Here is a 21,367-nt window from a genome sequence, read left to right on the forward strand (position 1 = left end):
ACGTCATAGCAGATCGTTTGGAACTTTCTTTCGTCGCTGGATCTCCCGCTGTCATCGTTGGATCGGTGTGTGTGACACCGATCCAATGATGCGTTCGCTTGTAACCAGGGTAAACATCGGGTTACTAAGCGCAGGGCCGCGCTTAGTAACCCGATGTTTACCCTGGTTACCATCGTAAAAGTAAAAAAAAAAACACTACATACTCACATTCCGGTGTCTGTCAGGTCCCTTGCAGTCTGCTTCCCGCACTGACTGACTGCCGGCCGGAAAGTAAGAGCAGAGCACAGCGGTGACATCACCGCTGTGATCTGCTTTCACTTTACGGCGGCACTCAGTCAGAGCGGGAAGCAGACTGCAAGGGACCTGACGGACACCGGAATGTGAGTATGTACTGTTTTTTTTTTTTTACTTTTACGATGGTAACCAGGGTAAACATCGGGTTACTAAGCGCGGCCCTGCGCTTAGTAACCCGATGTTTACCCTGGTTACCCGGGGCCTTCGGCATCGTTGGTCGCTGGAGAGCGGTCTGTGTGACAGCTCCCCAGCGACCACACAACGACTTTCCAACGATCACGGCCAGGTCGTATCGCTGGTCGTGATCATTGAAAAGTTGCAGAGTGTGACAGTACCCTTACTGTGAACTCCCCACCTCACCCACCGAAAATGACTATAAATCCTATGGGGTTCTACATTCTCCAATGTTCTTTCTAAACTAGACAGGCGCTTTAAAAATATTCATTCTGGAATATGGTGCAGTTCTTTTCAATCTAGCAGTTATCATCTACAGTACGAGTGGATAGGTGACAACTTGCTTTTATCATATTGACCCTTTAAAGGGTATCTGTCACCCGGTTTTTCTACCTAACCAGACTTGAGAGCTGTTTAATGTAGGGGACAGATTCCCATGATGTATCAGTTACTGGGCTGCTTTCTGTAGTTTTGATAAAATCATTGTTTTATCAGCAGGAGATTATCGCTACTGTTTAGGCACATCAGTGGCTCTCCAAACGTGACATGGTGTCCGATCTCAATTCCAGCCAATTCTACATTGAAAAAGTAAAACTGCACTCCTCTTCCAAGCTCTGCGGTGCGCCCAAACAGTGGTTTACCCCCACATATGGGGTATCGACGTACTCAGGAGAAATTGCACAACAACTTTTGTGGTCTAATTTCTCCTGTTACACTTGTCAAAATACAAATTTTGGGGCAAAAAGATCATTTTTGTAGAAAAAATGCGATTTTTTATTTTCACGGCTCTACGTTATAAACTTCCGTGAAGCACCTGGGGGTTTAAAGTGCTCACCACACATCTAGATAAGTTCCTTAAGGGGTCTAGTTTCCAAAATGGTGTCATTTGTGGGGGGTTTCCACTGTTTAGGCACATCAGGGGCTCTCCAAACGCGACGTGGCGTCCGATCTCAATTCCAGCCAATTCTACATTGAAAAAGTAAAATGGCAGTCCTTCTCTTCCAAGCTCTGCAGTGCGCCCAAACAGTGGTTTACCCCCACATATGGGGTATCTACATACTCAGGAGAAATTGCACAACAACTTTTGTGGTCTAATTTCTCCTGTTACCCTTGTGAAAATAAAAATTTGGGGGCAAAAAGATCATTTTTGTAGAAAAAATGCGATTTTTTATTTTCACGGCTCTACGTTATAAACTTTTGTGAAGCACCTGGGGGTTTAAAGTGCTCACCACACATCCAGATAAGCTCTTTGGGGGGTCTAGTTTCCAAAATGGGGTCACTTGTGGGGGGTTTCTACTGTTTAGGTACATCAGGAGCTCTGCAAATGCAACATGACGCCCGCAGACCATCCCATCAAAAGTCGTCATTCCAAGCGGTGCTCCTTCCCTTCCGAGCCCTGATGGGTGCCAAAACAGTGCCCCCCCCCACATATGGGGTATCAGCATACTCAGGACAAACTGGTCAACAGATTTTGGGATCCAATGTCTCCTGTTACCCTTGAGAAAATAATAAATTGAAGGCTAAAAAATCATTTTTGAGGAAAAAAAAAGGATTTTTTTATTTTCACGGCTCTACGTTATAAATTTCTGTGAAGCACTTGGGGGTTTAAAGTGCTCACCACACATCTAGATAAGTTCCTTAAGGGGTCTAGTTTCCAAAATGGGGTCACTTGTGGAGCGTTTCCACTGTTTAGGCACATCAGGGGCTCTCTAAACATGACATGGCATCCGATCTCAATTCCAGCCAAATCTGCATTGAAAAAGTCAAACGGCGCTCCTTCTCTTCCAAGCTCTGCGGTGCGCCCAAACAGTGGTTTACCCCCACATATGGGGTATCGGCGTATTCAGGAGAAATTGCACAACAAAATTTATGGTTACATTTCTGTTTTTACACTTGTGAAAATAAAAAAATGGTTCTGAATTAAAATGTTTGCAAAAAAAAGTTAAATGTTCACTTTTTCCTTCCACATTGTTTCAGTTCCTGTGAAGCACGTAAAGGGTTAATAAACTTCTTGAATGTGCTTTTGAGCACCTTGAGGGGTGCAGTTTTTAGAATGGTGTCATACTTGGTTATTTTCTATCATATAGACCCCTCAAAATGACTTCAAATGTGATGTGGTCCCTAAAAAAAAAATGGTGGTGTAAAAATGAGAAATTTTAACCCTTATGACTCCCTAACAAAAAAAAAAATGTGTTTCCAAAATTGTGCTGATGTAAAGTAGACATGTGGGAAATGTTATTTATTAACTATTTTTTGTGACATATCTCTCTGATTTAAGGGCATAAAAATACAAAATTTGAAAATTGCAAATTTTCGCCATATTTCCATTTTTTCATAAATAATTGCAAGTAATATCGAAGAAATATTACCACTAACATGAAGTACAATATGTCACGAAAAAACAGTCTCAGAATCAGTGGGATCCGTTAAAGCATTCCAGAGTTATAACCTCATAAATTGACAGTGGTCAGAATTGTAAAAATTGGCTCGGTCATTAAGTACCAAATTGGCTCTGACACTAAGGGGTTAAGAAAGTAGATAAAAAAAAGTTTTGTTTTATCCAAGTTTAGTTTTGAGAGCAATGTAAATTACCTATACCGGGAAGACATGACAGTCTTTATCTTATATTATTGAGGTTCTTCTAATTTATTCCTTATCTCATCTGCAGCTCAACCCCACTTCTCTCTGATTAACCCAGAGGCTGTTTCGGTTGGCAAACACATTACCTTGTGATTTCATCTTTGAACAGAAAGGTTTTGAATGACATGTAAAATGAAAAAAATAATAGTGAATTATTCTTCATTCTGGAGTCTGTCATTCTGACAATGCCAGTGATTGTAAAACACAAAGTCAAGGGTGGCATTAATTAAGGCGTCTCATTACAGCCATCTTACCAGCTTTATGGAAGCTTTAATGAGGTAAGATGCCAGGGAGCCCTAGCAGCTGCCTTCCATCCATAGTCCCTATTTGTAGAAGATTAATTCTAGGCAGAGCCAAGATAACTCAATCTTCTTCAAGCAACATGCATCATGGATCCTGAAGTCCTCCTTAGCAAAGTGGTTAATTGGGTGGTGGGGGGTTGTTCATGGAAGAGCTCTTCTTTTACTTGTTTTGTTTCTTGATTACTCATTTTTGTCTTTTTATATAATTTCTGGACTATCTGTAGAACAATTGGGCAAACACAATTAAACGAGTGCCTATGATGATTAGTCTTAAAGGGGACCTGTCACTAGATTTTTTGAGCAGGTTGCACCCACTGTAAGACATCATACATGCACATAGAAGCTGGACAAGACTCAGCAAGTTCTTCCTCCGATGAGCAAAATTCTCGACACTTCTTTAAATTGTTTTTTGTTGAAAATACATAGTAATGCTTATCACGAATAAAGTAACGCATAGAGCAATCACTAGCTCGCCAAGTGGCTATTGGGCCCCTCCATGTTGGTGGGTTCAGTGCAGCCACCCGTTCTATGCCATTGCTAACTATGCTCACCACTTTCATCATGGAAGGTTTCAACATCATCATTTTAAGATGAGTGTTTCAGTAGGTCGAAATATACTATCTATTATAGCCTACAAACCATTTTTAGTCAATTCTTCCATTAGGTATTGTTACACCAGGTCCCGGTTAAGTACCTTCGCGGGGTCCCCGATGGGACTCCCGCTCGGTGCCAGCCCCACGCCGTCCTGCTGCAGCCTCTGCTTCTTCCCTTTCCCCTGCTTCCTGGTGCGTGGCCAGCAGGTTCCCGGGTAGAGTGCTTAGGTCGCACGCACGCTCCCGGTCTCTTAAAGAGACAGCGCACATTTTTCAAAAGTGCTTCTGATTCATTGCATTTTAGTGATTACTATTTCTAGCCCCTCCGCCATAGGGAGGGTGCCGGAGGCAACAAGTATCCTCTGTTGCTAGCTTCCGGTTTCTACTAGTGTGTGCTTAATCTTCTGAAGTGTTCTGCCAGTCCTCCACTTACACTGTTTGTCTCCACAGACTGTCAGCTACCTGTTACCCGGCTATCTTGGATGATGTCCGTTCTGTCTAAGCCAGTTCCATCACATCCTGCCATTCAGCCATCTGTACCTCTGGACAATGCCAGTACCACCTGTGCCAGCTCCTACCCATACACCCGGAACCCGCCGGTCAGCTCCATGACATCTTTTAACCCTGCTACTCAGTCTGTCCAGCTGGGACAGCTGCCACCTGTCTGGGGTCTAACTGGAGGTAGCACCCGTGTCCCCCAGGCATTCCATTCTGACCCTGCTCAAGGGGACTTACGATGGGTGCCTAGGGCTCACATAGTCACACCCCCTTTGGAGCCCCCTGGACCGTGGTCCTTTGGTTCCACAGAAATATCAATAAAAAACGAAAGTGAACTTCACATCCTGTGCCTCCGCTTCCATTCATTACAGATTGCTCCGGCCATGGAACCCGCTGGATCCCAGGTACCTCCGGCCGTGGAGCTATGTCAAGAGGTTACCCGTCTGAGGGATCAACAGGACAAGATCACGACCTATCTGTGCAACTTGTCTACTCGCATGGATTCCCTGATATCCTCGACTGCACCCGTCTCTGCTACCGGCATCCAGGTATCTGGTTGTATGGCAAGTAAAGGTCCTCGCCTGGCGGCCCCCACTCACTTCCATGGTGACCCCGTTCAGTGTCGGGGGTTCATTAACCAGTGCACACTGCACTTTGAACTCCTGGGGCATATGTTTGCTTCTGATCGGGCTAAGGTGGGCTTCATTATGTCTCACCTTGCTGGAGAGGCCCCCGCCTGACTGATTCTGCTGTGGGAGAGAGGGAATCCTCTGGTTACTAATCTCCAGTCTTTTCTAGAAGCATTCCGCAGGACCTTTGATGAACCCGGTCGTTCCACGTCGACTGCTTTGGCTCTTCTTTGGCTATGCCAGGAGGCTCTTACAGTGGCTCAGTATGCCGTTCGGTTCTGTACCCTTTCGTCTGAATTATCCTGGAACAATGAGGCCTTGGTGGCCGACTTCTGGGAAGGTCTTTCAGGAAGAGTAAAGGATGAGCTGGCGGGAAGGGACATGCCTATAACTCTGGATGACCTGATTTCCCTGGCAACTCGGATAGACCTACGGTTTCAGGAACGTTCCAAGGAAACCAAACGTGATAAGAGGCCCTAGCACCTGGTTTCTAGTTCACCAAAATCTGCGGCCTCTCTGACTTCATCCTCCTCTCCCGAGGCTATGGAAGTGGATCAAGTAAGCTTGGCTAACTGCCGCCAGGAGGCACGTCGCCTGGAGGGGAGCTGTTTCTACTGCGGCAGTCCTGAGCATCTGATCCGCTCCTGCCCAAAAAAGTCAGAAAACTCCAGTGCCTAGAGTCTGTAGGAGAGGCTACCCTAGGTAATGAACATCTCTCTCCATCACAGCAAATAACGGTCTCCATGTCCTTTGGCATGGTAAAATTTTCGGAACTCTGTCACCTAGACTCTGGAGCGCCGGGAATCTCATTCAGCAGGCGGTCGTGGACCATTACCAGATACCTGTCCAGCATCTTCCATATCCGTTGCGGGTGACATCTGTGGATGGCAAACCCCTGAATGAGCCCGTCTGGTTCCAGACTGTGCCAGTGGAACTTCTGGTAGGTCTAACGCATTCGGAAAGAATCCATCTTTATGTGTTGCCTGGTTTGTCTCACCCCTTGCATTTAGGTCTACCCTGGCTCCGGATGCATGAACCAGTCTTAAATTGGAAGACGGGAGAGGTTCTGCGCTGAGGGGACTCCTGCTCAGACTGGTGTATCATCCCTGTTCAACCTGTTCCACATCCAGTCCAGCCAACTGCCCTGCCAGGCCTACCTTCCTCTAACTGGGCCTTCGCTGATGTCTTCGGGAAAAAGGAAGCAGAGAGATTACATCTGCACAGGTTGTATGACTGTCCGATTGATCTGATCCTCGGAACATCTCCTCCTCGAGGGCGAATTTATCCTCTCTCACAAGCAGAGACTAAGTCCATGTCTGATTACATCCAGGAGAACCTGGTCAGAGGATTTATCTGGAAGTCATCTTTGCTGGCAGGGGCAGGATTCTTCTTTGTTAAGAAAAAGACGGATCTCTACGGCCCTGTATCAATTACAGGGGGCTGAACCAGAACACGCTAAAGAACAGGTACCCATAACCTCCTATTTCATAGCTGTTTGATCGTCTCAGAGGGGCTAAGATCTTCACCAAACTGGATCTCAGAGGGGCCTACAACCTGATTTGTATACATGAAGGAGACAAGTGGAAAACAGCTTTTAACACTCGAGATGGACATTACGAATACCTGGTAATGCCGTTCGGCCTAAGTAATGCACCCGCAGTTTTCCAGGAATTCGTAAACAACATTTTCAGAGCTCTGCTCTATTCTTGTGTTGCTGTTTACCTGGATGATATCTTGATCTTCTCTGCAGACTTAGGGTACTGTCACACAGTGGCACTTTTGTCGCTACGACGGTACGATCCGTGACGTTCCAGCGATATCCATACGATATCGCTGTGTCTGACACGCAGCAGCGATCAGGGACCCTGCTGAGAATCGTACGTCGTAGCAGATCGTTTGGAACTTTCTTTCGTCGCTGGATCTCCCGCTGTCATCGCTGGATCGTTGTGTGTGACAGCGATCCAGCGATGCGTTCGCTTGTAACCAGGGTAAACATCGGGTTACTAAGCGCAGGGCCGCGCTTAGTAACCCGATGTTTACCGTGGTTACAAGCGTAAAAGTAAAAAAAAACAAACAGTATATACTCACATTCCGGTGTCTGTCCCCCGGCGTTCTGCTTCTCTGCATTGTGAGCGCCGGCCAGCCGGAAAGCGAACACAGCGGTAACGCGGTGACGTCACCGCTGTGCTTTCCGGCTGGCGCAGACACAGTGGAGAGAAGCAGAACACCGGGGGACAGACACCGGAATGTGAGTATGTACTGTTTGTTTTTTTTTACTTTTACGCTGGTAACCACGGTAAACATCGGGTTACTAAGCGCGGCCCTGCGCTTAGTAACCCGATGTTTACCCTGGTTACCCGGGGCCTTCGGCATAGTTGGTCGCTGGACAGCGGTCTGTGTGACAGCTCTCCAGCGACCACACAACGACTTACTAACGATCACGGCCAGGTCGTATCGCAGGTCGTGATCGTTGGTAAATCGTATAGTGTGACAGTACCCTTAGCCTCACGCCGGAGGCAAGTACATCAGGTCTTACAAAGACTCAGGGAGAACAGACTTTATGCCAAATTTGAAAAATGCCTCTTTGAACAATCCTCTCTGCCTTTCCTCGGTTATATAGTCTCGTCCACAGGATTAAAGATGGATCTGGAGACGTTGTCCACCGTCCTCAAGTGGCCTCGCCCATGTGGGCTGAAAGCCATGCAACGGTTCCTGAGGTTCGCCAACTACTACCATCTATTCATTCCACACTTTTCCACCCGAGTGGCACCCATCTCGGCTTTGACCCAGAAAGGCGCAAACGCCAAGGATTGGACTCTCGAGGCAGAGGAAGCTCTTGTTTCGCTAAAACAGATCTTCTCTTCTGCACCTGTTCTCCATCGACTGGATTCTGATAAGCAAGTTTTGCTTGAGGTAGACGCTTCCTCCATAGGCGCTGGAGCAGTTCTCACCCAGAAATCGTCTACCGGTCGCATGGTCACCTGTGTTTTTTTCACTTCTGAAAGGAACAATTCCATGGGAGATTGGGAATTGTTGGCAATCAAGTTGGCCCTGCAAGAGTGGGGACACCTCTTCGAACCTCGCTTATCTCCAATCCGCACAGAGGCTGTATCCCCTTCAGGCCCAGTGGGCCTTGTTTTTTGCCCGATTTAATTTTGTCTCTCATTTTCGTCCAGCTAACAAGAACTTTAAAGCTGATGCACTTGCTAGAGCGTTCCTGCCTTCTGATTCTGGGGAAGAACCGCAACACATCATCGAGCCATCCAGGTTAGTGCCCGTAGTGTTAGGGCTGATGGAACGCACCAAATAAATATAAAGATAGCAATAAGGTGCGTTTGCAGCCCTGGGTCCACCATGCAGAGATGGAACCTGCTTCTAAGTAATGGCAGAACAAGATGGCAGATGAACGCTGAGCACACGCGGGTTAAATGTCACCCAGTGTGAATAGAAGCGAACTCTGTTACTCCACAAAGTCGCAGTAGAAACGCTGTGCCCTGTTAGTAGTCACAGGGTGCAGCTGGTGGACGCTAGTGGGATCCCTAGAATTAACACCCACTACACTGGTGGTTGGGCTCGCTCTGACCCTCGGTGGCTTTTAAGCCTGCCCTGAGCAGATGCTGAGTCCAAGCAGGAATTCACACCCTATGCTGACAGAAGTGTGAACACAGCTGTGAAGCCACTATTAGGCGCTGACTAGTGTTGAGCATTCCAATACCGCAAGTATCGGGTATCGGCCGATATTTGCTGTATCGGAATTCCGATACCGAGTTCCGATACTTTTGTGGTATCGGGAATCGGTATCGGGATCGATATTAATGTGTAAAATAAAGAATAAAAATAAAAAATATTGATATACTCACCCTCTGACGTGCCCTGACAAGACCTTAGATGATGTCACGGCTTGTGATTGGTTGCGTTGCGGTCACGTGACCGCTCCGCGACCAATCACAGGCCGCGACGTCATCTAAGGACTTTCAAGCGCTCATTCTTATGAACGGAGGCTGGCGGTTACATCGGTAAGGTCCATGCTGCGTCGGAGAGGTGAGTATATCAATATTTTTTATTTTTATTCTTTATTTTACACATTAATATGGATCCCAGGGCCTGAAGGGGAGTTTCCTCTCCTTCAGACCCTGGGAACCATCAGGATACCTTCCGATATTTGGTGTCCCATTGACTTGTATTGGTATCGGGTACATCCATCTGAAGGTACCCTCCTACAAACTGGGTCCCCGCTTCATTGGTCCTTTTGAAGTCTTGAAACAAATCAATGTAGTCTCATACAAATTGAAATTGCCTGCTTCTTTACGTGTGCCTAACTCTTTCCATGTTCCCTCCTCAAACCAGTAGTTTTGAGCTCCTTCTTTAAGGACCCAGGTTCCACTCCTGATCCTGTCAGTGAGGATGTCTTTGAGGTAGAAAATATCTTGGCCACTAAGAAAGTAAGGGGTAAAACCTATTATTTGGTGGATTGGAGGGGCTTTGGTCCTAAGGAGAGGTCATGGGAGCCTAAAGAGAACATCCAGGCCCCTCTCCTACTGAAAAGATTCTACGCAGGCTTGAAAAAGAGGGGGCATAAAGAGAGGGATACAGTTACACCTGGTCCCGATCCTGTACCTTCGCGGAGTCTCCGATGGGACTCCCACTCTGTGCTGGCTCCACGTTGTCCTGCTGCAGCCTCTGCTTCCTCCCTTTCCCCTGCTTCCTGGTGTGCGGCCAGCAGGTTCCCGGGTAGAGTGCTTAGGTTGCGCGCACGCACACTCCCTGTCTCTTAAAGAGACAGCGTGCATTTTTCAAAAGTACTTCTGACCAATGGCGTGTTAGTGATTACTATTTCTAGCCCCTTCGCCATATGAAGGGTGCCGGAGCAACAAGTACCCTCTGTTGCCCAGCTTCTGGTTTCTGCTAGTGTGTGCTTAAGCTTCTGAAGTGTTCTGCCAGTGCTCCGCTTACATTGTTTGTCTCCACAGACTGTCAGCTACCTGTTACCTGGCTATCATGGACGATATCCGTTCTGTCTACGACAGTTCCATCACATCCCGCCATTCAGCAATCCGTACCTCTGGACAACACCAGTACCATCTGTGCCAGCTCCTACCCGTACACCCAGAACCCGCCGGTCAGCTCCACGACATCTGTTAACCATGCTATTCCGTCTGTCCCACTGGGACAGCTGCCACGTGTCCGGGGTCTAACTGGAGGTAGCACCCATGTCCCCAAGGCATTCCATTCTGACCCTATTCGAGGGGACTTACCACGGGTGCCTGGGGCTCACGTAGTCACGTCCCCTTCGGTCCCACAGAAATATGAATAAAAAATGAATATAAACTTCACCACCTGTGCCTCTGCTTCCATTCGTTACAGGTATTCTATGATTTTCCATTTTTTTTACTCCTGTTAAAAAAATAGTATTGATGCTAAAACTAACAGTCCACAATGCAGTGGTGAAAATGATAGAGAACCTTCCCCAGGGAAAAAGGTCTATATTGTATGTCTTGTTCTCTGCCCTGGATGAAAGTCTTTGTGAAAAGACTGTCAACATGATGTATGTTTGTTACTGTGAGATTTCCAAGGGTTTGAGACGTGACAGGGGAATGAGGGGGCAGCATAAATTGGGCAACAGTTGGATAATACCCTCATCTTGACGGCCTAAGGGGGATAAATTCCTACATATTAGTTAGCTGCGGTTTTCGAACGAAAAAGAAAAACAAATACGAGAGTGAATGTGACTCATTGTCGACAGCAGGAAAATCTATTCTGATTCACTGAATTTACCTTAGGTGAGAAAAAAATCTTATGCCAGCATAAATCAAGGTTATTTTTAAATCCCCAATCAAGTTTCTCATCTGAAACATTGAGCAGTCCGGATCAGAAAGGAAAGTGCTGTGTAAGGCTGCCATCATGACAGGATTATTCATATCATACATTTATCTAGCTTGATTAGAGACTAAAAAAAGTGCTGAAGCTTTGATTGAAGATCAAGAAGCTAAATAAAAAAAACAGTTATAGGAAAGACTAGTAAAATCTCAAAAAAAAGCTATTGTTTGCCCATTCAGTGGTAACTTTAAGCATCATAATAAGTGATAAGTTTCCGATCGGTGGGAGTAATTTATCACTGGGACCTCCATCAATTCCAAGAATGGGGCTCTGAAATGCTCCATCATTGATTATCATTTTTACAGTAGAAAATGAATGAAGAGGTAGCATGCATTCTCAGGCTGCCACCGTACCATTTTATTGGGGGCATTTTAGAACCCCGTTCTTGACATTTATGGAAATTCCAGTGGTCGGATCACTACAATACCAAAAATGTTAGGAATGGCTTTTTATGACAGTCATTAATGGGTTGACCTCTTTGGTCAGCCTACTTTTGATTCTCCCCTAAGAACCTAAGAAAAGTAAGATAGCAGGTTTGGACTGGACCACCAAAAAAATTAATTGATGGTCCCCGATGGCCCAAAAGGTCCAACAAAAAATAACCCCATCTGAAGATAACTTTGGAGCCAATCACTTGCAACTGGGGATTTTGTTGTGAGTTTATTCTAATATACCTTAGTGGAAATTCTTAAACAGGTTTTCTCAAATTCACAACTGATAACCAATCAATAAAATAGATGACAAATGTTTGAGGCCTCAAAGCGTACAGGACTAAAAGAGATAATCTAGCATGTTACTTGGCTATTACAGTCAGTCCTATGCACTTGGAATGAGGTAAAGGTGGCATACGCAATGGCTGTTCCATTCAAACAAGGTAATCAAGATCCCAATCTTGTGATTGATGGGGACTCCCAACTATCAGATACTTATCACACATCCTGTGGACTGGAGTCCTACACAAGTCTTCCCTAGCCATTTAGAAAGAAGATGGTACTAAGACTAAAGGTACCTTCACACGAAACGACTTTGTAACGATATCGCTAGCGATCCGTGACATTGCAGCGTCCTGGCTAGCGATATCGTTTAGTTTGACACGCAGCAGCGATCAGGATCCTGCTGTGATGTCGCTGGTCGCTGAATAAAGTTCGGAACTTTATTTGGTCGTCCGATCGCCCTGTATCATTGTGTTTGACAGCAAAAGCAACGATACCAGCGATATTTTACACTGGTAACCAGGGTAAACATCGGGTTACTAAGCGCAGGGCCGCGCTTAGTAACCCGATGTTTACCCTGGTTACCAGTGTAAAATGTAAAAAAAACAAACAGTACATACTTACATTCGCATCCCCCGCCGTCTGCTTCCCACACTGACTGAGCGCCGCAAAGTGAAAGTGAAAGCACAGCACAGCGGTGACGTCACCGCTGTGCCCTGCTACTGCCGGCGCTCAGTCAGTCAGTCAGTGCAGGAAGCGGACGCCGGGGGACGCGAATGTAAGTATGTACTGTTTGTTTTTTTTACATTTTACGCTGGTAACCAGGGTAAACATCGGGTTACTAAGCGCGGCCCTGCGCTTAGCAACCCGATGTTTACCCTGGTTACCCGGGGACCTCGGCATCGTTGGTCGCTGGAGAGCGGTCTGTGTGACAGCTCTCCAGCGATCAAACAGCGACGCTGCAGCGATCGGCATCGTTGTCGCTATCGCTGCAGCGTCGTTTCGTGTGAAGGTACCTTAAGAAGGGCTAGCTGCATGGTTTGCTTCTCTGCTTCTATGGTATGGGCGCAAGGCACACCAGTCTGATGTACAAGGAATGATGGGTTCTCACTACTAAAATCTTCCTTCTCTCATCTTTAAAGTGGGGCTTCTGCTTTGTAGAATTGTTGCCTATATAGAGCTAATTTTTCCCAAAAATTTAATTCCCAGTTAATCAATTGGTCGTGAATTGCACAAATTACGTAGCCTCTAATTGCCATGAAAAGACATATGTAACACTCGGAGGTCTCATAAGACTGTGTTGAACAATTTTACAATTACTATATACAAAGCAAACACGGCCTTAGTAATGGCAATGTGAGCTGAGTGAGTAAATGGATGGTAGCTGTTTTTCACTTTTGTCCTGTCATACACAGTATCTGTAAAGTTTTATTCACAGTTTAATGGCTTTCTCTCCCTATATCTATTGCTAAGCTTTGACGTCCTCTCACTATCCAGATTCATCAAAAATTTGCTGCTGCATTCCCTGCCTCTGCTTTTACACAGACTATAATAGTCCTTCCTCATTAGCTGTGCTATACCATGTGATATGATAGCTGAATGGCATTATAGGGAAGCGTTTGAGGTGGTGGTAATTTTTTAGCGCAAATCGATCTACAATTTGTTCAAATTTTCCAGGTTCAGTAAATTTCATAAAATTCGACTATAGAAGCAATTCTGTTAGATAAGTAATATTTTTAAAAATGAAAATAACCCTTTAATTTCACAATGGTGTGAGTTGTTGCAAATTCTCTGACTCTTCAATGTAAACACTAATTTTATATTTGTGATCTAATTTTATTTTATTTTACTTCATTTTTAATATGAAGCTGAACAGAATGAATATTCAGGAAAAATGCAAATATTAGGATGACTAGGACTAGCCATAAAAATTAGTCCATGTGTTTCTCAGAATTTGTGTTCAAATAAAATGAATATAAACCGCTCTGATAAATAGGGAGCACTTTCCTCCTAAAAGCACAAACAGATGGTGTAGTCAGTGAATAGAATTTTAAGCAGGTTATAGCCAGTATTTGCTTACGATAGACGCGCCATTTACCCTCCGAAAAGCCAAATACAAACAAACAGAAATCACAGAAAATTCCAGCTTTGGCTTGATGCTTGTTAGGATGAATTTTAATCTAGAATTAGGCATCACACACAAGACCCAAGGCCTCTCTGCCACATAGGACATCAGTATTAAAAATGGCTTATCTTAAAGGTTTATTCCTAAGTCCATGTGAAATGTCTTATCTGTGGTTTTAAAGAGGATCTTTCACTCCTTTTTTTTATTTGTAGCTGCCTACTTCATCATGAAGTGGATGAAGTCCTGATTAATATATTTGTTTCTTTTTTCTTCTTATCCTCTCTGTTGTAGATATACATGCTTCTGAATTTTATAATAATATGCACATATTCCCTTTAAGCATGGAGGTATTAGCAGAATTTTTCCTTTGGGGGTGGTTACTTTTTCCCCTCTATAATTCTGGCCAATTATGAAAACGCAGAATCATACAGGGAGAAAAAAAGCCATGCCCTCAGAGAGGGTAAAAACAGGCATTTTCACCGTGACCTGATGAGGCTTGGTGTGTCTTATTTGGCCATGCTGAGAACACCTCAATCCCTGACAAATCAATCTCCAGAGGAGGAGAGCTGCAACGTTGGAGCACCAGAGTAATGAAGATCATCAAGGGACCAGCTTTTGTCACATACAATCCTCTAGACCTACAACAGGTATCGAAGAATATCATGAAACTCTTTACTTCCCGATACCTGCAGTAGATCCAGAGTGTTGTATGTGACAAAGGCTGCGGTCATGATGATCTTCATTGCTCTGGTGCTTTGATGCTGCAGAGTTCCTCCTTTCCTGCAGTTGTAATGTCAGGGAATGACCGGATTGAGGTGTTTTCAGTTTGGTCAAGTAAGATGCACCATGTCTTATCAGATCACGCCAAAAATGTTTATTGTTACCTTCTACAGAGGCGGTTCCTTTTTCCTCCTTTTTCCAATGACTTTGCTTTTTTTTGATTGGTCAGCATCTCATGCAAGAAAAAGTAACCACTCCCAAGAAAAATCTCTGTAGTCCAACACTGCTGCCCTCGAGAAAAACAACACTGGATTCATGAGAGTAGTGTAACTTACACTAGGTAAAAAATGTTTGTTAAGTGATGTTACATCTGTCAGAGGCCACAGCATCAAAAAGGCTACTTCGGACAGACTTAACGCAAACCACTCAGTCTGGCATATTATAGAGGAATCCTTTACCTTTTAACCCTGTCTCCCCATTACTCCCCAGTCTCTCCTCTCTGGCTTCCTATTGCCCAGAGGCTACAGTTCAAAACACTAACAATGACCTACAAAGCCATTCAAAACCTGACTCCTCCTAACATCTGTGACATGGTCTCCCGGTACCAACCTACACGCAACCTTCGATCGTCTCATGATCTCCTTCTCTACTTCCCTCTCATCTCTTCCTCCCATAACCGCATCCAAGACTTCTCCCGTGCTTCCCTCACTCTCTGGAACTCTCTACCCCAACACATCAGGCTCTCGCCTACCACGGAAACCTTCAAAAAGAACCTGAAGACCCACCTCTTCCAACAAGCCTAAAACCTGCAGTGATCCCTAGTCTACTGAACCGCCGCATGACCAGCTCTACCCTCTCCTAGTGTATCCTCACCCATCCCCTGTAGACTGTGAGCCCTCGTGGGCAGGGTCCTCTCTCCTTCTGTACTTGTGTGTGCCTTGTTTTACTCATGTTTATTGTACTTGTCTACATTTGCCCCTATCACATGTACAGCACCATGGAATAAATAGCGCTATAAAAATGTATAATAATAATAATAAAAATAATAATAATAACCCCTATACAAGGATCTGCTCTTAAAACGAGGTTCACTTGATTGCTTCCACAAAAGAGCTACTATTTAGAGTAGCGAATCAGAGTCAAGAAAATAGTTGTGTAGGTAGGTCAGAATCAGAAGGTCGGTATAGAGACAAAATTGTAGAGAAGGATAGTCAAAAAGCAAGCCAAGGTAAAAAATCAGGAATGTCCACTGGGAGAATAGTAAGGCACAAGTTACACAGAAGCAAGTCAATTTACAACTGGCAGTGGACAGCAAGGTTTTAGGACCTTAAATAGCTTGCAGCCCAGCCCAAATCATACAGCAGTTAGCTCTATATCCTAAGGTCTGGATTGAATTATTAGTCTCAGAGGACAAAAAATTAAATCTGTCACCTTGCATCATCTTGAACTAGGACAACCACTTCTTTTTAACATAGGCTGGATTCTGTTCTAATAACTACTGGTATCTAGGGGTATAATCATTCTAGTAATGAATGGTGTACTATTGATCGAGATAGATTAAACTTGATGAACCTGAGATATTTTCAATGGATGGAACAATAAAAGCCATATTGATAACTCTAGACTAGGGATGCTGCAATCTCGACATCATCGTGGCTTGTGTAATCATCATATTCATAAGGATTCTTAGAAAATACATTGTTCAAATACTCTGCTAGGAAATAATTGGTAAATTAATGGGAATCATTTATTCAGGACCTTCAAATAGGTGCAAACTTTTAACACAAGTTCATCCACATATGTCAACATTGACACAGAAGTTGGAATCCAGAACCATTTCTCTCTCATCTTTAAGAACAATTTTCTTTCAAGCCTCTCGAAGGCGACCGTTAACTAAAGTGGATCTGTATCCAAGGTGAACGGTCTTCTTTAATGGGCAAATATATTTGAAAATACATCAACAGAGAACTTCGGAGAAAAGCTATGAATCTCATCACATTTCAACCTTTACGATGCTTCAAGTGCTCTATAGATAATATCACAGACTAGGAGCGAGAACCGGCTCAGATCTACTGTCCATTGAGAGAAATGAATCATTTCTCCATTAAAAGATTAAAAAAAAAATTTAAATGGCATTTTATTTCAAATGGCATCTCAAGGATTTCCCGGGCCGCTCCGGCTTATGACGCTTTCATAATAGTAACGGGATTAGACGTGATTAGCAGATATATTTGTCTAGCACCTAGACTTGCAAAATGTAGCAACATCAAACCAAAGCCGGCCATCATAACTTCCAAAAATGTTTTTTTTTTTCAGGGAAGGAAAAGTGTAATGGGCGAGATACGAATTTCATCACATTTACAATAGATCACGTCCCATAGATAACATCGTAGGCTCGAAAATGCTCCCTCAGGCCTCTGGAAAGATAATGAATAATTTCTTTATAATAGGATTTCAATGCTAAGTGAGATTTTATATCCTTTGCCTTTTCTTCATGTAATGCGAAGGCCACTTGTCATTTGCTGTGCCTATATAATCTGCAATGATCTTATAATGTCTCTTTTACTTAAATTAGAGTCAGGTTGTTCATTATGTGTTTTATGGCTCTTTTCCCAGAATAATGTAAGAGTGAAAAACAGTAAACGGGGGACACAAAATACTGAACCTGTCTAAGCAGTCATTCAGCGGGAACAGTTTATGTTTTAACCATCATCCCAAGAGAGGGACTGCGCCTGGGTCATTTGTGATACAGTATGTTTGGAATAATATTTGTTATAACACTTAGTGCAACGGTGTACTCATTTAATTATAGTCAATAGTGGAAAATCTACCATTGGGAAAAAAATGCTATAAAAACACATCAATGACAAACAAAACAATAAAAAAAAACTTTACAAGAACCCATCAGGAGCGAGCAGAACAATACAAAAAGGTTCTTATAAAAACCAGTTGAGGCAAACAAAGCAAAGCAAAAAAAATCTTACAAGAACCCATCAGGGGAAAACAAAACAGTACAAAAAAGTTCTTACAAGAAACCATCAGGGAAAAACAAAACAATGCAAAAAAAGTTCTAACAAGAACCCTTCAGGGACAAAAAACAATACTATATAAAAAAGTTCTAACAAGAACCCATCAGGGGCAACAAAACAATACAAAAACGTTTTTATAAAAAATCCATAGGGCAAACGAAGCAATACAAAAAAGTTCTTACGAGAACCCATCTGGGGAAAACAAAACTAAACAAAAAAGTTCTTACAAGAACCCGACAAGGGCAACCAAAGCAATACAAAAAGGTTCTCATAAAAACTTATCAAGGGCAAACAAAAGTAAACAAAAAAGTTCTTACAAGAACCCATCAGGGGAAAACAAAAGTAAACAAAAAAGTTCTTACAAGAACCCAACAAGGGCAACCAAAACAATACAAAAAGGTTCTCGTAAAAAACTTATCAAGGGCAAACAAAACTAAACAAAAAAGTTCTTACAAGAACCCAACAGAGACAACCAAAACAATACAACAAGTTTTTTTTATAAAAACCGTTCGGGGCAACCAAATCAACACAAAAAAGTTCCTAGAAGAACCCATCATCGGCAAACAAAACAATACAAAAAAGTTCTTACAAGAAACCATAAGTGGAAAACAAAACAATGCAAAAAAGTTCTTACAAGAACCGATCAAGGGCAAACAAACCAATACAAAAAGGCGTTATAATATGCCATCAGGAACAAACAAAACAATGCAAAAAAAGTATTTTCTAGACCCCATCAGGGGCATATAAAAGAATAAAGCCCTTATAAAAACCCATCCAGAGCAAACACTTAGCTTGATGTCCTTCCCTCAAAGAGCTATACATCAAATGCATCAAATCGCTGAAGCAATCATTCCTCTTCCTTAGAAATGATATTTGTAAAATAGATTAAAGGGTATGTGTCAACCTTGGGGAAACATTTCGCACTTCAAGAGAAAGTTACCAAAGAAACTTAAATTGTGAACTATGAAATGTATGATCACTAGGTGTTCTGCTGCTTAGATTCCAAGATCCCAAGAGCAGGGAGCCAACATTTCCTTGTGTGAATGGGGGGGGGGGGGGTATTGAGCATGTGCAACCACCATGCCTAACGACAGTAAATGGAGCAGTGTTTGCACATACTTACCATTACTACATTCACCTAGGGGACTTTGGGCACCATAATCTCATCGTTGTTGTTAGTGATTAGACCTCTAATGATATAGCGCTGTGGATAGGTGATAGATGTGGTTTGTGGGAAAACCTCTTTAAATACAACCTGTCACCAGGTAAAAGGTGACTAATTTTTGTTTTAATTCCCGCTGGCCCTCTGATGAATCCATTATTTGTTCTTTATAAATTAATCACATGGTTCCAAAGATATGGTCCTTTACTTTTGGTGCAAATTTTTCATGCATGGTTCACAGGATCCTCTGGGGCGTGTCTTTACGCTGCTCTGCATTATTAGCCTATAAGCAACGCTCTCCCTGTACATTCCATAAAAAACAATAAAATGACCCATATCTCTGGAACCGTAAGGTAAATTTGAAAAAAGTTAAAGCGGAATACTCAAGGGTGCTGAGGAAGTAAAGTAGAAGAAAAAATTGATCACTTTTGACATAGTGACTTTAACTAAAGAATAAAGTATAAATCTACCTAAAAACTTGAACAACATTGTAAAGTTCAGCTTGGTGCTCATTGGATCCACCAAATGAAATTATTCTGAAGACTTACCATTGTATATATATTAATGCAGTTTAACCCCTTCACCCCCGGAGCTTTTTCCGTTTTTTCGTTTTCGTTTTTTGCTCCCCTCCTTCCCAGAGCCATAACTTTTTTATTTTTCCGTCAATATGGCCATGTGAGGGCTTATTTTTTGTGGGATGAGATGTACTTTTGAATGATACCATTGGTTTTACCATGACGTGTAAAAGAAAACGGGAAAAAAATTCCAAGTGTGATGAAATTGCAAAAAAAGTGCAATCTCACACTTGTTTTTTGTTTGGCTTTTTTGCTAGGTTCACCAAATGCTTAAACTAACCTGCCATTATGATTCTCCAGGTCATTACGAGTTCTTAGACATCTAACATGTCTAGGTTATTTTTTATCTAAGTGGTGAAAACAAATTACAAAGTTTGCTTAAAAAAAAAAAAAATTGCGCGATTTTCTGGGTCGGGTGAGGGCTTATTTTTTGTGTGCCGAGCTGGCGTTTTTAATGATACCATTTTGGTGTAGATATATTCTTTTGATTGCCCGTTATTGCATTTTAATGCAATGTCGCGGCGACCAGAAAAACGTAATTTTGGCGTTTTTTTTTTTTTTCTCGCTACGCCATTTAGCGGTCAGGTTAATCCTTTGTTTTTATTGATAGATCGGGTGATTCTGAACGCGGCGATACCAAATATGTGTATGTTTAATTTTTTTTTAATTGTTTTATTTTGATTGGGGCGAAAGGGGGGTGATTTGAACTTTTATATATTTTTTATTTTTTTATATTTTTAACCACTTTTTTTTTTAATTTTGGCATGCTTCAATGGCCTCCATAGGAGGCTAGAAGCATGCACAACTCGATCGGCTCTGCTACATAGAGGTGACATACAGATCACCTCTATGTAGCAGAAAGGCAGGTGTACTTTGAGCGCCGACCACTGGGTGGCGCTCAAAGCAATCGGCCATCAACAACCATAGAGGTCTCAAGGAGACTTCTGGTTGTTATGGCAATGCACCGCTGCCCCCCGATCATGTGACGGGGGTCAGCGGTGCGAGTACCGGGAGCGCTAGTTAAATGCCGCTGTCAGCGCTTGACGGCGGCATTTAACTAGTTAATGGGCGCGGGTGGATAGCGATTCCACTCACGCTCATTGCGCGCACATGTCAGCTGTACAAAACAGCTGACGTGTCGCGGCTTTAAGGTGGGCTCACCGCCGGAGCCCACCTTAAAGCAGGGGATCTGCCAGCTGAGGTACTATTCCGTCAGCTGGCAGAAAGGGGTTAAAGGAATCCTGTCAGCCCCCGGGGCCTATTAAAGTAAAATAGCCACCTTCAGAAGCACTAAGGCTGCATTTTGTGAAGGTGGCTCTTAGGTTTATTATCCCTAGGAATGCTGAAATAATGAGTTTTATAAATTTGCCGCCATACCTCTATTGAGCTAGGGAGGTATGTTTTCTCCCTCTAACTTAACGGCCTCGCAACCATCCATCATCCCGCTCTGTCTTCCGTGCGCTGCCTCTTCTCTTTATCGTGATGTCACCTGCACCTGCGCTCTGCAATCAGTTCTCGGGCATGCGCTGTGCGCGCTGCCTGTGAACTTACATCAGGTGATGTACAGATATTACACCTGCGTGTAGCGGAGGCCCCAGATCCCGCCCCGCAGTGGGTTATGATATATTCACACTGCGGGGCTTGGAATCTGGCGCCTGCACAGTGAGGATCTCTGCGCCTGTCCCCATCCCCCTCTGCCTCTTTCCTCCAGAGATCCTCATTGCGCATCCTGAGAGATTCCTCGTTTAGGCCAGTTTTAGAGTGGTGTGTTACGGAAACATTTGCCACATTTCAGGAGCAAATCCTTGACTAATTGAGGGTGTAAGGAGCCAAACTCACAGCTTGATACGCAACTATGATGATGTTAGTTCAAGTCCTTAGACCCATGTTTGTATTATGAGTACACAAATGCGCTATGATAGTTTCATCTGAAACCGGTGTCAGAGCAAAATAAGGCTCATAGGCAGGTATACCCATTAAACGAGACATTGGAGACAACTGGATTTTTTTATGTAAAATGAGCACCTCCTCCAATT

The sequence above is a fragment of the Ranitomeya variabilis genome, chromosome 4 (genome assembly GCF_051348905.1).
Source record: "Ranitomeya variabilis isolate aRanVar5 chromosome 4, aRanVar5.hap1, whole genome shotgun sequence".
NCBI lineage: Eukaryota > Metazoa > Chordata > Amphibia > Anura > Dendrobatidae > Ranitomeya > Ranitomeya variabilis.